The sequence below is a fragment of the Gossypium arboreum genome, chromosome 6, assembly GCF_025698485.1.
Source record: "Gossypium arboreum isolate Shixiya-1 chromosome 6, ASM2569848v2, whole genome shotgun sequence".
Lineage (NCBI taxonomy): Eukaryota > Viridiplantae > Streptophyta > Magnoliopsida > Malvales > Malvaceae > Gossypium > Gossypium arboreum.
The window spans coordinates 103,487,934-103,499,128 of NC_069075.1; the positions used below are offsets into that span (position 1 = coordinate 103,487,934).

The 11,195-nt window shown below is 36.2% G+C and overlaps 1 non-coding gene across 1 annotated transcript; it reads left to right on the forward strand.

The window, feature by feature from the left end:
- The first annotated feature begins 10,506 nt into the window (after positions 1-10,506).
- LOC128294481 (small nucleolar RNA R71) lies at positions 10,507-10,613 on the forward strand. Its single transcript, XR_008284791.1, has one exon. It is a non-coding gene; the product is annotated as a small nucleolar RNA R71 (small nucleolar RNA).
- Positions 10,614-11,195: the final 582 nt, after the last annotated feature.

Consider the following 11,195-nt stretch of genomic DNA (forward strand, 5'->3'; position numbering starts at 1 on the left):
ACAATTTAGTCATAGGAGAGGCAATTATCGAAAATCCTTCAACAAAACGCCTATAATACCCGGCCAAGCCTAAAAGCTTCTAACCTCAGATACATTCTTGGCGGTTTCCAATCAACGATCGCAGAAATCTTGCTTGGATCCACCGAATACCATCACCGAGACTATATGCCCAAAAATCCGACTTCACGAAGCCGAACTCACTTTTACTAAACTTGGCAAACAGTTTCTTTTCTCTCAAGATCTGCAATATAGTTCTCAAGTGTTCGCATATTCAAACTCATCTCGAGAATAAATTAAAATGTCATCTATAAACACTACTACAAACTTATCCAAATATGGTAGGAAAATCCGATTCATTAAGTCCATAAATATGGTGGAGCATTTGTTAAGCCAAAAGGCATCACCGAAACTCATAATGTCCATACCTTGTCCTAAAGGCGGTTTTCGCACATCGACTCCTTAACTCTCGGTGATAGTAACCGGACCTCAAATCAATCTTTGAAAACACTGTGGCCCCTTTAACCGATCGAATAAATCATCAATCCTCGGCAATGGGTACTTGTTCTTTATAGTCACCTTATTGTCGACGGTAATCAATGCAAAGTCTCATTGAACCATCCTTCTTCTTTACGAATAATACAGAGCACCCAGGGAGAGAAACTCGGTCTCACAAATCCCTTGTCCGTTAACTCCCGCAATCGAGCCTTCAATTCTTTTAATTCACCGGAGCCATTCTATATGGAGCAATCGAGATCGGTGCAAGATGCAGGCAACAAATCAATGGCAAAATCTATCTCTCTGCTTGGAGGCAACCTGCAATTCCTCCGAAATACATCCGAAACTCACGGACTATAGGTATCGATTCAAATTTCAGTTGAGACATCTCAACATTCATTACATAAGCCGATAAGCTTCACACCCTTTTCTCATGTATTTCGTGCGGACATGTGCGAAATCACCATAGGCAATTTATTTGATTCGTCTGTTTCAACCCACGAATTTCTCCATTTTCACATTTTAACTCTAATGTCTTTTGTTTACAATCTACCTTAGCATCATACAATGTTAACCATCCATTCCCAAGATAACGTCAAACTCACCAAATGGTAACAAAGATCAAGTTGGCCGGAAAAAAAGTGACCTTGAATCATTAATGGGCAATTCTTGCAAACCTTGTCAACTAGCACATATTGGCCTAAGGGTTCGACACTTTAATCGTAAACTCAAGAATTCAACAGCAACTTTTATTGGATACTAAATTCATGCAAATATAGGAATGGGTGGACCGGGATCAATCAATGCAATAACAATAGTATCATAAAGAGAAATGTACCAAGAATGACATCGGAGATGATGCATCTTCTCGAAAGCACGTATAGCATAAGCTCTAGCAGTGCTCTAGCTTCGATCTTGCCGTTAAATCTTTCATCACAGCTTCTACTACTAGTCCCACCTCCAAGATTTCTCGGTGGTCTACCTCTACTAGCGGTGGTATTCATCTAACACTCAAATCTTTCTTCTTTAACCTTCTCCTGACAGTCTCTAATAAAATGCTCATGAGAACCACTTTTGAAACAAGCTCGCTCGGTCCCCCAACACTCACCATAATGTTGCTCGCCACATTGTCGACACTCGGGCTTTCTAGGTCGCACATTACCCACACTTGCCATCAAGTAGCTTGAGCTTTAGACCCGAATATGCTCTACCACGATCTCTGTAAATCCCCAATTGAAACTGTCATTCGAGGGTTTGTCTCTTTGGACCTCTTTGGTTGAGATTGAAATGGCTTACTTATCTGTCTTTTTCGACATTTCGAGCCTCAATAGCGACTTTTCTTCTTTCTTTGTTCAATTCTTCGGCTTTAAGAGCTCGATCAACCAATACTACAAATTCTTTCAACTCCAAAATCCCTACAAACACTTTAATGTCCTCATTCAGCCCATCTTCAAATCTTCTACACATAATGGCCTCGGTGGACACACATTCTCAGGCATACTTGTCGAGTCTTACAAATTCGCTCATACTCTGCGATGGACATTTTCCTTGCTTCAATTCAAGGAACTCCTTCCGCTTTTGATCAATAAATCACGACTTATGTATTTCTTTCTAAATTCTTCTGGAAGAAATCCAAAGTAACTTTTTCTTTTGGCACCATCGCAACCAAAGTCTTCCACCGGTGGTAGGTCGAATCTCTCAAAAGTGATACAAAGACACTTTAAGCATTCCTCGGTGTACATGAGAGCTCATCAAATACACGGGTAGAATTTTCAAGCCGAATTCCGCTTTCTCGGGATCATCATCAACCTTTGCTCTAAACTCTTGCCCCTTGTTTTGAATCTTGTCAACCGGAGGCTTGTTCATTCTTACCAAATTTATACCTTGAGCAGCTACAGAATCGCCCGAGGTATAGGAGGGGTGGAGGAGGTTGAGCATTTGGATTTGCTCGAATAAATTCAAGATACCAATTGTTCATCATTTGGAGAAAGGCGCCCGAGCCTCATCTCCTTGTCCCAATGTCTCAGGTCTACTTTCCACAAAGCGGTCCCTTAAAGGGAGCCGGCGCATTACTAGCAAAGATCATCACCGCAGCTTCCTTCGGGATCCATTACTATATTAAAATAAAACACAGCTTTAGAATAATCGAGTCACCACACTATCACAATATTTTTATGGCATGTATAGCTAGACTTTTACACACACTTTATTAGTCCGAGAACCGACTAAACCATAGCTCGATACCACTAAATGTAACACCCTTACCCGCTATCGTCATAGGAACAGATACAAGGTATTACCGAACATAACATATACCAAGATAGAAATATGTCATCCCATTTGATAATGCATCGTATAACATATATCTTGAACAATATTAGCCAACTTTTTGGCTTGTACAAAGTAATCGGTCGAGTCATCAGAACTAATATTTTAAACCTAGACAAATATGACACATAACAAAATAATTTTTGCCTACTATACATGCCATAATTCAAAACATTTAGTTCAAATACCCCAAAGTATGATAGTGCGGGTAGATCTTCACGATCCTTGACTCTGAGCAAAGTGGAGAACACTATAAGACAAAAGAGAGAAAACGAAGTAAGCTTATAGCTTAGTAAGTAGTATGTAAATACTAATTTAAGAATCTAACATGTTTACACAACAATTCAAGTATGTCTACTTTAACTTCACTACTTATTCCACTTCGATTAAGCTGTCTCGCTGTGTCATATTCACTAAATAAATCATAACTCGAGTTACAAAACTCGAAATTCATATCCATAAAATTTCCTGAATCTAGACTCATAAAGATTCTTGCTAAATTTTTTTATAATTTTGGTTCAGCAGATTAGTACAGTTTATTAGTTAAAGTTTCCCTGTTACACAGCTCGACTGGCCTGACCTCTGTCCACTACGAATTGAATTTCTCTCAGCACATAACTCAAACAACCCTGAAGTCTGTTGTATTTAAAACTAGTCTCAATAAGGAATTTAGGCATGTAAACTATATTTCTTAGTTTTCTTTGTACAATTTTAATGATTTTTCAAAGTGGAAACAGGGGATCACGTATTCATCCTGAGCAAGTCAGTTACAATTGTAAATATCTCAAAATATAGAATTCCTTTGCTTGCCCTGCTTCTTTTATATGAAAGTAGACTCATTAAGCTTTAATTTTACATCTCATTCAACCTCTAATTATATTCCTCCTATTTTTGGTGATTTTTCAAAATCACGTCACTGCTGCCATCTAAAACAGTTTTAATACTAATTTCACTCTTTCACACATTCTTTATGCTAACCTCATTTTATCGTATATATGTATATGCCACAATTCATTTTCACCACATTTCATTCACTATAAGTGTAGGTCCAAACCACAATGTCACCACAAAACCATCCCGTTGAACAATTCGGATCAATCCTCGATATTTAACGGTTTCAAAGACACACCCCACCATCATACTTCATTTAGTTCGGCTCTCTTGTACACATGGGGAACACTTAGTACCACTCATGCGACCTAGCCGATTTGTCTCGTAGCTCTCTTGTCTACATGGTGTCCTTCACTTGGAATCACGCATGCACCTAGCTACATTTATCTTTCACGTAGCTCTCTTGTCTACATGGTGTCCTTCACTTGGAATCACGCATGCGACCTAGCTACATTTATCTTTCACGTAGCTCTCTTGTCTACATGGGATACATCTCGTATCACACATGTGACCTAGCTACTACAGGGTGTCTCGTAGCTTTCTTGTACACATGATGTGCACTCAAGATCATACATGTGACCTAGCTACGCCCTCTATTTCATTCGATCTCTCCAGAATGTTCAACCGGATCTCTCTCTCGTATTTATTTCCATTCTTCCCATAGTCAATTTATATTTTAACATCAGCTAGTATATTTATATAATAGGCTGAAATATAAGAATGTACATGAAATTATTGTAATATTTACATACAACTTACCTTGGTGCAAAATATGGAAATTTTGCAATTTAGTCCAAAACTTTTTCTTTCCCTGCTCGAGGTCGGTTCAGCGCCTTTCTTGATCTATAATAACACATTTAGCTCATTTAATACTCATACTATTTATTTCAATCCAAAAATCACATTGTAGAAAAATTACATTTTGCCCCTAACTTTTACAAAATTACAATTTTGCCCCTAGGCTCGGAATTTAATTTCAGCCCTTATTCTTATGTTTTATGATATGCTGAACATTTTCTCTTCTACAACAACATCAAATTCCCACTCTATCATATAGTTATGAACATTAGGTATTTTTACCGATTATGCTGCTTTTACTGTTTTCACTTAAAACCGAGTAGCACAAATTATTTAACACAATTTAAAACCTCATATTCTATCATAAAACATCAAAATACACAAATTTCACCTATGGGTATTTTTCCAAATATGAACCCTAGGTTAAATTATTACTAGCATAAGCTTAATCGAGCTTCCGGATTCCAAAAACGTAAAGAACATTAAAAGCGGGCTTAGAATCACTTACTATGGAGCTTGAAAGTTGAAGAATCCTAGCTATGGAGAAAGTGAAGTTTCGCAGCAACTAAATGGGGAAGATGACTATTTTGTGTTATTTTTCCCATTTTATTTCATTTAATATCAAAATGACTAAAATACCCTTACTACTAAACTTTCCAAAATTCCTTCCATGTCCTAAATTTGTCCATGAACTTAAAATTGGTAGAATTGCTATTTAAGACCTCCTAATAAATATTTCAAAACAATTTCATACTAAAAATTTCTAGTATGCAAATTTTGCAACTTATTCGATTTAATCCCTACTTTCAATTTAAACACTTTAGGCATAGAATTTCATCACGAAATTTTCACACAATCATGCAATCATATCATAAACCCCAAAATATTTATAAAACAATTATTTCTATCTCGGATTTGTGGTCACGAAACCACTATTCCGATTAGGCCCTAATTCGGGTTGTCACACATCCTCTGGATGAAAACATAAAATGCCCCACCCATGCTGCTCTACTATCAACGATACAGACTCGTCATACCCCATATAGTGTTCATCCTTAAATAAGAATCCCTAGTCAAAACAAAAAGGACGCTTTAGAATATTATTTGAGTACCTTGTAGCTGTAGCAGAGGGGAAGAATGTCTTTGGTTGAAAAACGTCAGTGCGCGATGACTCCGTAGTTTTAGAAGCTTTTTTGACTCGAGTCATTAAGAAAGAGCAAAAAGAAATCTTTGATAGATGTAGTGTAAAGAAAATGGAGTAGAGGTTGAAGATGAAAAAAAATTGTAAAGGTGAAAGCTTTAGGAGAAACGTGAACAGTTGGGGAGAAGGAAATAAGGGGGTTAATGATGAAAGTTTTAAGGAAGATAAAATTTGATAGGGAAGTTTGTGATGTGGAGATAAGAAAAGAAAGAAAATCTTGGGGAAAATAAAATGACCTAGCCCTACACGATAGGCTGACTCCCTAAGGCTCCCTAAAAATTATTAGGTTAATCTACTTAAGGACTCTCTCGTTTAGACTTTTTTACCCGGTCAACCTTTAACACCGCCATCACCTAGGTTGTCACGGCATAATGCACATCTATAATGCCACAACAATCGTCCTCCTAGTATACACTTAGAAGTTTGGTCTTTTATTTTACGCTTGAAAAGCTGCACTAAAAAATCAGAAATGAAATAAAAATTTAGCACATAACCAATGAATAGAAATAACTAAAAAAAACAAAAAAAAAACATGAGTTTAAAGTAAAGCAAATAAATAAAATAAAATCCAAAATTTCTAACTCAAGCATTTTGAAGGTCAATGCTCTACTTGTCACGCTCTACATGAGCACCCCAATAGTGCTTTAGGCATTGTCCATTAACTTTGAAAGTAACACCCGTTTTCATGTCTTTGATATCAACAGGTCTATGTGAGAATACTTGAACTGCTTCAAAAAGACCTGACTAACATGATTTCAATTTACCAAGGAACAATTTAAGTCTAGAGTTAAATAATAATACTTGTTGTCCTGGTTCAAATTACCTTGGCATAATTCTGTTATCACGCTATCCTTGCTCTTTTCCTTGTATAGTCTAGCATTTTCACATGCTTGTGCCTGAAACTCTTCTATTTCATTCAACTCTAATAACCTTTTATTGCCAGTTGCAACCTAGTCCATGTTCAGCTTCTTGATAGCCCAAAATGTTTTGTGCTCAAGCTCAACAGGTAAGTGACATGGCTTCCCATAAACAAGTTTAAAAGGCGACATCTCTAATGGTGTTTTAAACGTAGCCTGATAGGCCCACAAAGTTTCATCCAATTTGGTAGACCAATATTTACGAGATGGATTCACCACTTTTTCCAAAATTTGTTTAATTTCTCTATTAGAGATCTTAGCTTGTTCATTCGTCTGGGGATGATATAATGAAGCAATCTGATGATTCACCCCATACCTGCGTGAGGCATTGGCCACCAGTCTACAATCGAAATGGGATCATTCACCATTGATAATGGCTTTAGGTGTATCAAATCTTGTAAAGAGGTTCTTATGTAGAAACTTCAGTAATGACTTAGTGTCATTACTAGCTAGGGTTACCGCTTCTACCCATTTAGAAACATAATCTACTACCAAAAGTATGTACTATTTACTTTCTAATGGTGGAAATGGACCCATAAAGTCTATTCCCCATACATCAAAGAACTCAACCTCCAGTATACTTTACAGCATCATTTCATGTCTCATAGATAAATTACCCATTCTCTAACAACGGTCACACAATTGAAAAAATTCATTAGCATCTTTGAACAAATTTGGCCAATAGAATCCTGCATGAAACACTTTAACAACGATTCTCATTACTCCAAAATGTCCTCTATAAGGAGCTGAATGAAAATGCTACAAAATACTGTGTATTTTGTCATCAAGACACACTTCTGAATGATTTGATTGGCATAATGGTTAAATAAGAAGGGTTCATCCTAATAACAGTGCTTAGCATCATGAAGAAATTTTCGCCTTTTGTGGTGTTTAAAGCAGTGTTCATCACAATCAAAGGGTCTATTTTTCTCCAATAGTGTGCACAAGAGTTTTGATAACTTTGAGAAATCCTTAATGAATCTTCTATAAAATATTGCATGACCTAGAAAACTTCTAACACCCTTGACATTGGTAGGACGTGACAATTTTACTATTACTTAAATTTTTGCTCTCTCTAGTTCAACTCTATGTTGTGATATTATATGCCCTAAGACAATTCCTTCTCGAACCATGAAATGGCATTTTTCCCAGTTCAAGACAAGATTTGGTTCTTCACATTGACACGGAATAAATTCCAAATTTTCCAAACAATCTTCAAAATCATTGCCAAATACAGAGAAATCATTCATGAAAATGTCAAGAAATTTGTCCACCATATTTGAGAATATGGCCATCATACAATGCAGAAAAGTTGTCGAGGCATTACATAATCCGAACAACATCCGTCTAAACGGAAAAGTGCCACATATGGACACGTGAAAGTTGTCTTTTCTTGGTCATTGGGAGCTATGAAAATTTGATTATACCCTGAATAACTGTTCAATAAATAGTAGAAAGCTTTCCCTGCTAACCTGTCTAACATCTGGTCAACAAACGACAAGGGGAAATGGTCCTTTCTAGTTGCCTTGTTACGCTATCGATAATCCATGCACACTCTCCATCATGTGATCGTGCGAGTTGGTATGAGCTCATTATTGTCATTGCTAACCTCTTTGACACCTACTTTCTTGGGGACACATTGTACAGGACTTACTTACAAGCTATTTGAGATTGGGTAAATAATGCCAGTGTCAAGCCACTTGATAATCTCTTTCTCTAAAACTTCTTTCATTATTGGATTCAATCTTCTTTGCTATTCAATAGACTTACTTTGGCAATCCTTTAACAAGATTTTATGCAAGCAAAACGTAGGATTGATCCCCTTTATATTAGCAAAGGTCCATCCTAACGTCTTCTTAAATCATCGTAAGACTTCCAACAACTTGACTTCTTGTTCGGATGTCAATTCCGTAGAAATAACAACCGGTAAGGTACTGTTATCTCCAAAGTATTCATATTTTAAATGTTGTGGTAGAGGTTTCAACTCCAATATAGGGGGTTCCTCTATAGAAGTTTTAGGAGGCTTGAATGAACGACTCAATAAATCCAAAAAGTCAAACTTTTTCCCGAGTCTCTCCAATGTTTGCTTGGCTTCCATGAATTCATCGAGTTTTTCAAAATGTACTTCACCAATCTTTTCTAATGAGTCTTCGTTATTATTAGAATTTTTGTGGCAAAGTCTGTTGAATTTTTCCTCCACTGTTGTTTCTATCAAACCAATGGCGTGGCATTCTTCATTTTCTTCTGCACATTTCAAAGCATCAAAAACATTAATAGTAATTTGTTGATTATTTACCCTCGTGGTTAGTTCACTTTTCTATTCATCAATTAGAGTTCTGCCTATAGCAAGAAAAGGTCTTCCAAGTATAATTGACACATTTTGATCAGCTTCAAATTCTAAAATAAAGAAATCAGTAGGAAAGATAAATTTATCCACTCTTACTAGTACGTCCTCAATTTTACCTTTCGGATGGGCGTAGGATTGATTAGCTAATTGTAAATTCACCGTAGTAGGTATTTCTTTCCCAATTCCTAGCTTCTTGAGTATAAAAATAGGCATTAGATTTATACTTTCTCCTAAGTCACATAACGCCTTACCAACATAATGATTTAATTGAACAAGAGATAGTTAAACTCCCTAGATCTTTCAACTTTGGAGGTAATTTATTCATCAACATTATTGTGCATCCTTCAATGAGAGAAGAAGTCTCAAACTCTCCCAATATGCACTTCTTTAACAATATGTCTTCCATAAATTTCACATAATTGGACATTTTCTCCAAACCTTCTACTAACGGTATGTTGATATGGAGTTGCTTCAAAACATCTAAAAAACTTTTAAACTAAATATCCTGCTTGGAATTGTGAAATCACTGAGGAAAAGGTTAAGGTGGTTGACCTTCGGATTGCTGATATTGTTTTGCTGTGGCATTTTTGTTGGCAACATGATCTAATTTTGTCACTACATTTATTTGTGTACCATTTTTAGATGTTGTTTGTCCTTCAATAAGTTTTGAGATCCTTTCCTAATTGAGGCTAAATTTATCTTCTTTTATTGTGGCATATTGAACAACTTCATCCAACTGAGTCCCACTTCTAAGAGTGATGGCTTTACGTTGCTCCTTTCCTTGGGTCTTGAATTTTTAGTATCAATTGGCAATACTCCTTGTGGTCTTGAATTTACAGTGTTCGCTATTTGCCCCACTTGATTTTCAAAAGCTCGAAGAGGCGTAGGTTGACTCTGAATCACAACATCATTTTTGTCCATATACTCCTTCAACAAAGATTCAATAGAATTAGTAGATGATACTTAACCTTGCTGGGCATTTTTCCTCAGCATAAGATGATTATAACCAGGCAATGCATTATGGATATTTTGTCTTACAAAATTGTGTGAATTCCCTGCACCTTGATTATTCCAACTAAAATTCAGATGCTGCTTCTACCTCGGGTTGTAAGTGTTGGAATAGGGGTTATTATTTCAGTTAAAATTACCCATGTAGTATACCGATCCTGTGTTTTATGGACATTCATCAAACACATGATCTTCTCCACAATAAATGCATGGCAGTTCAACTGATTTCATCTCATAGACAGCAGTTGGATTTTTCATTGTTTTAATCATATTAGCTAAAGAAGATACCTGTGCTATCAACGAAGTAATTGTGTCGAGCTCTGTGGTACCATTAGTTCCCTTATACGTCCTAACTCTTGTGGTAGGGTACTGATAGTCATTGTTGGCAATCTTTTCCAAAATGTCATATGCTTTGTTGTAAGATTTATCCAAAAATGTGCCATTGGCAGATACATCAACTACCATTCTCGTATGTGTAATAAACTCGTTATAGAATACTTCCAAGGTAAGTCCAGTGTTAAAATCAATGCAACAGACATTTCTGAATAAAATCTTTAAACTATTCCTAAGCCTCATATAACATTTCCTCCTCCAATTGCCGAAAAGATGTGATGTCATTTCTAAGCTTGGCATTCATGTTTGGTGGATTATATCGTAGCAAAAACCTCTGGCACAGATCATTCCATGATGTTACTTTCCCTGACGGAAAAGCATTCAGTTAAGCTCTTGCTCGATCTCTCAAGGAATATGGAAACAATTTAAGTCTCAGGGCATATTCAGGAACACCCTGTTGCCTAAACGAATCATAGACTTCTAGGAAAAGTTTCAAATGCAATCTTGGATCTTCAGTGAGTAGTCCTTCTCTAACACCCCTAACCCGTATCTGTCGTCGGAATAGGGTTACGAAACATTACTAAACAAATGTACAGTTCCGAAAAATTTCATAGTAATTCAAGTCATAAGCACATGTGTATTACTAGTACAAATCATACGTTCAATACCGTTCAAGATTTAAATCACATCAATGGTTATAACTTAATTTTAAAAGAAAACATACAAAACATATATCATATCAACATTTACATCCTTTAAATAATAACTCTATATTATTGTTATTAATAAAGTCCTGCATAAATACTAGTTATATAACAATTGGACTAAGTCTTTTTACCACCTCTTTTTATTCATGATTGCAGTTTTAATATATATA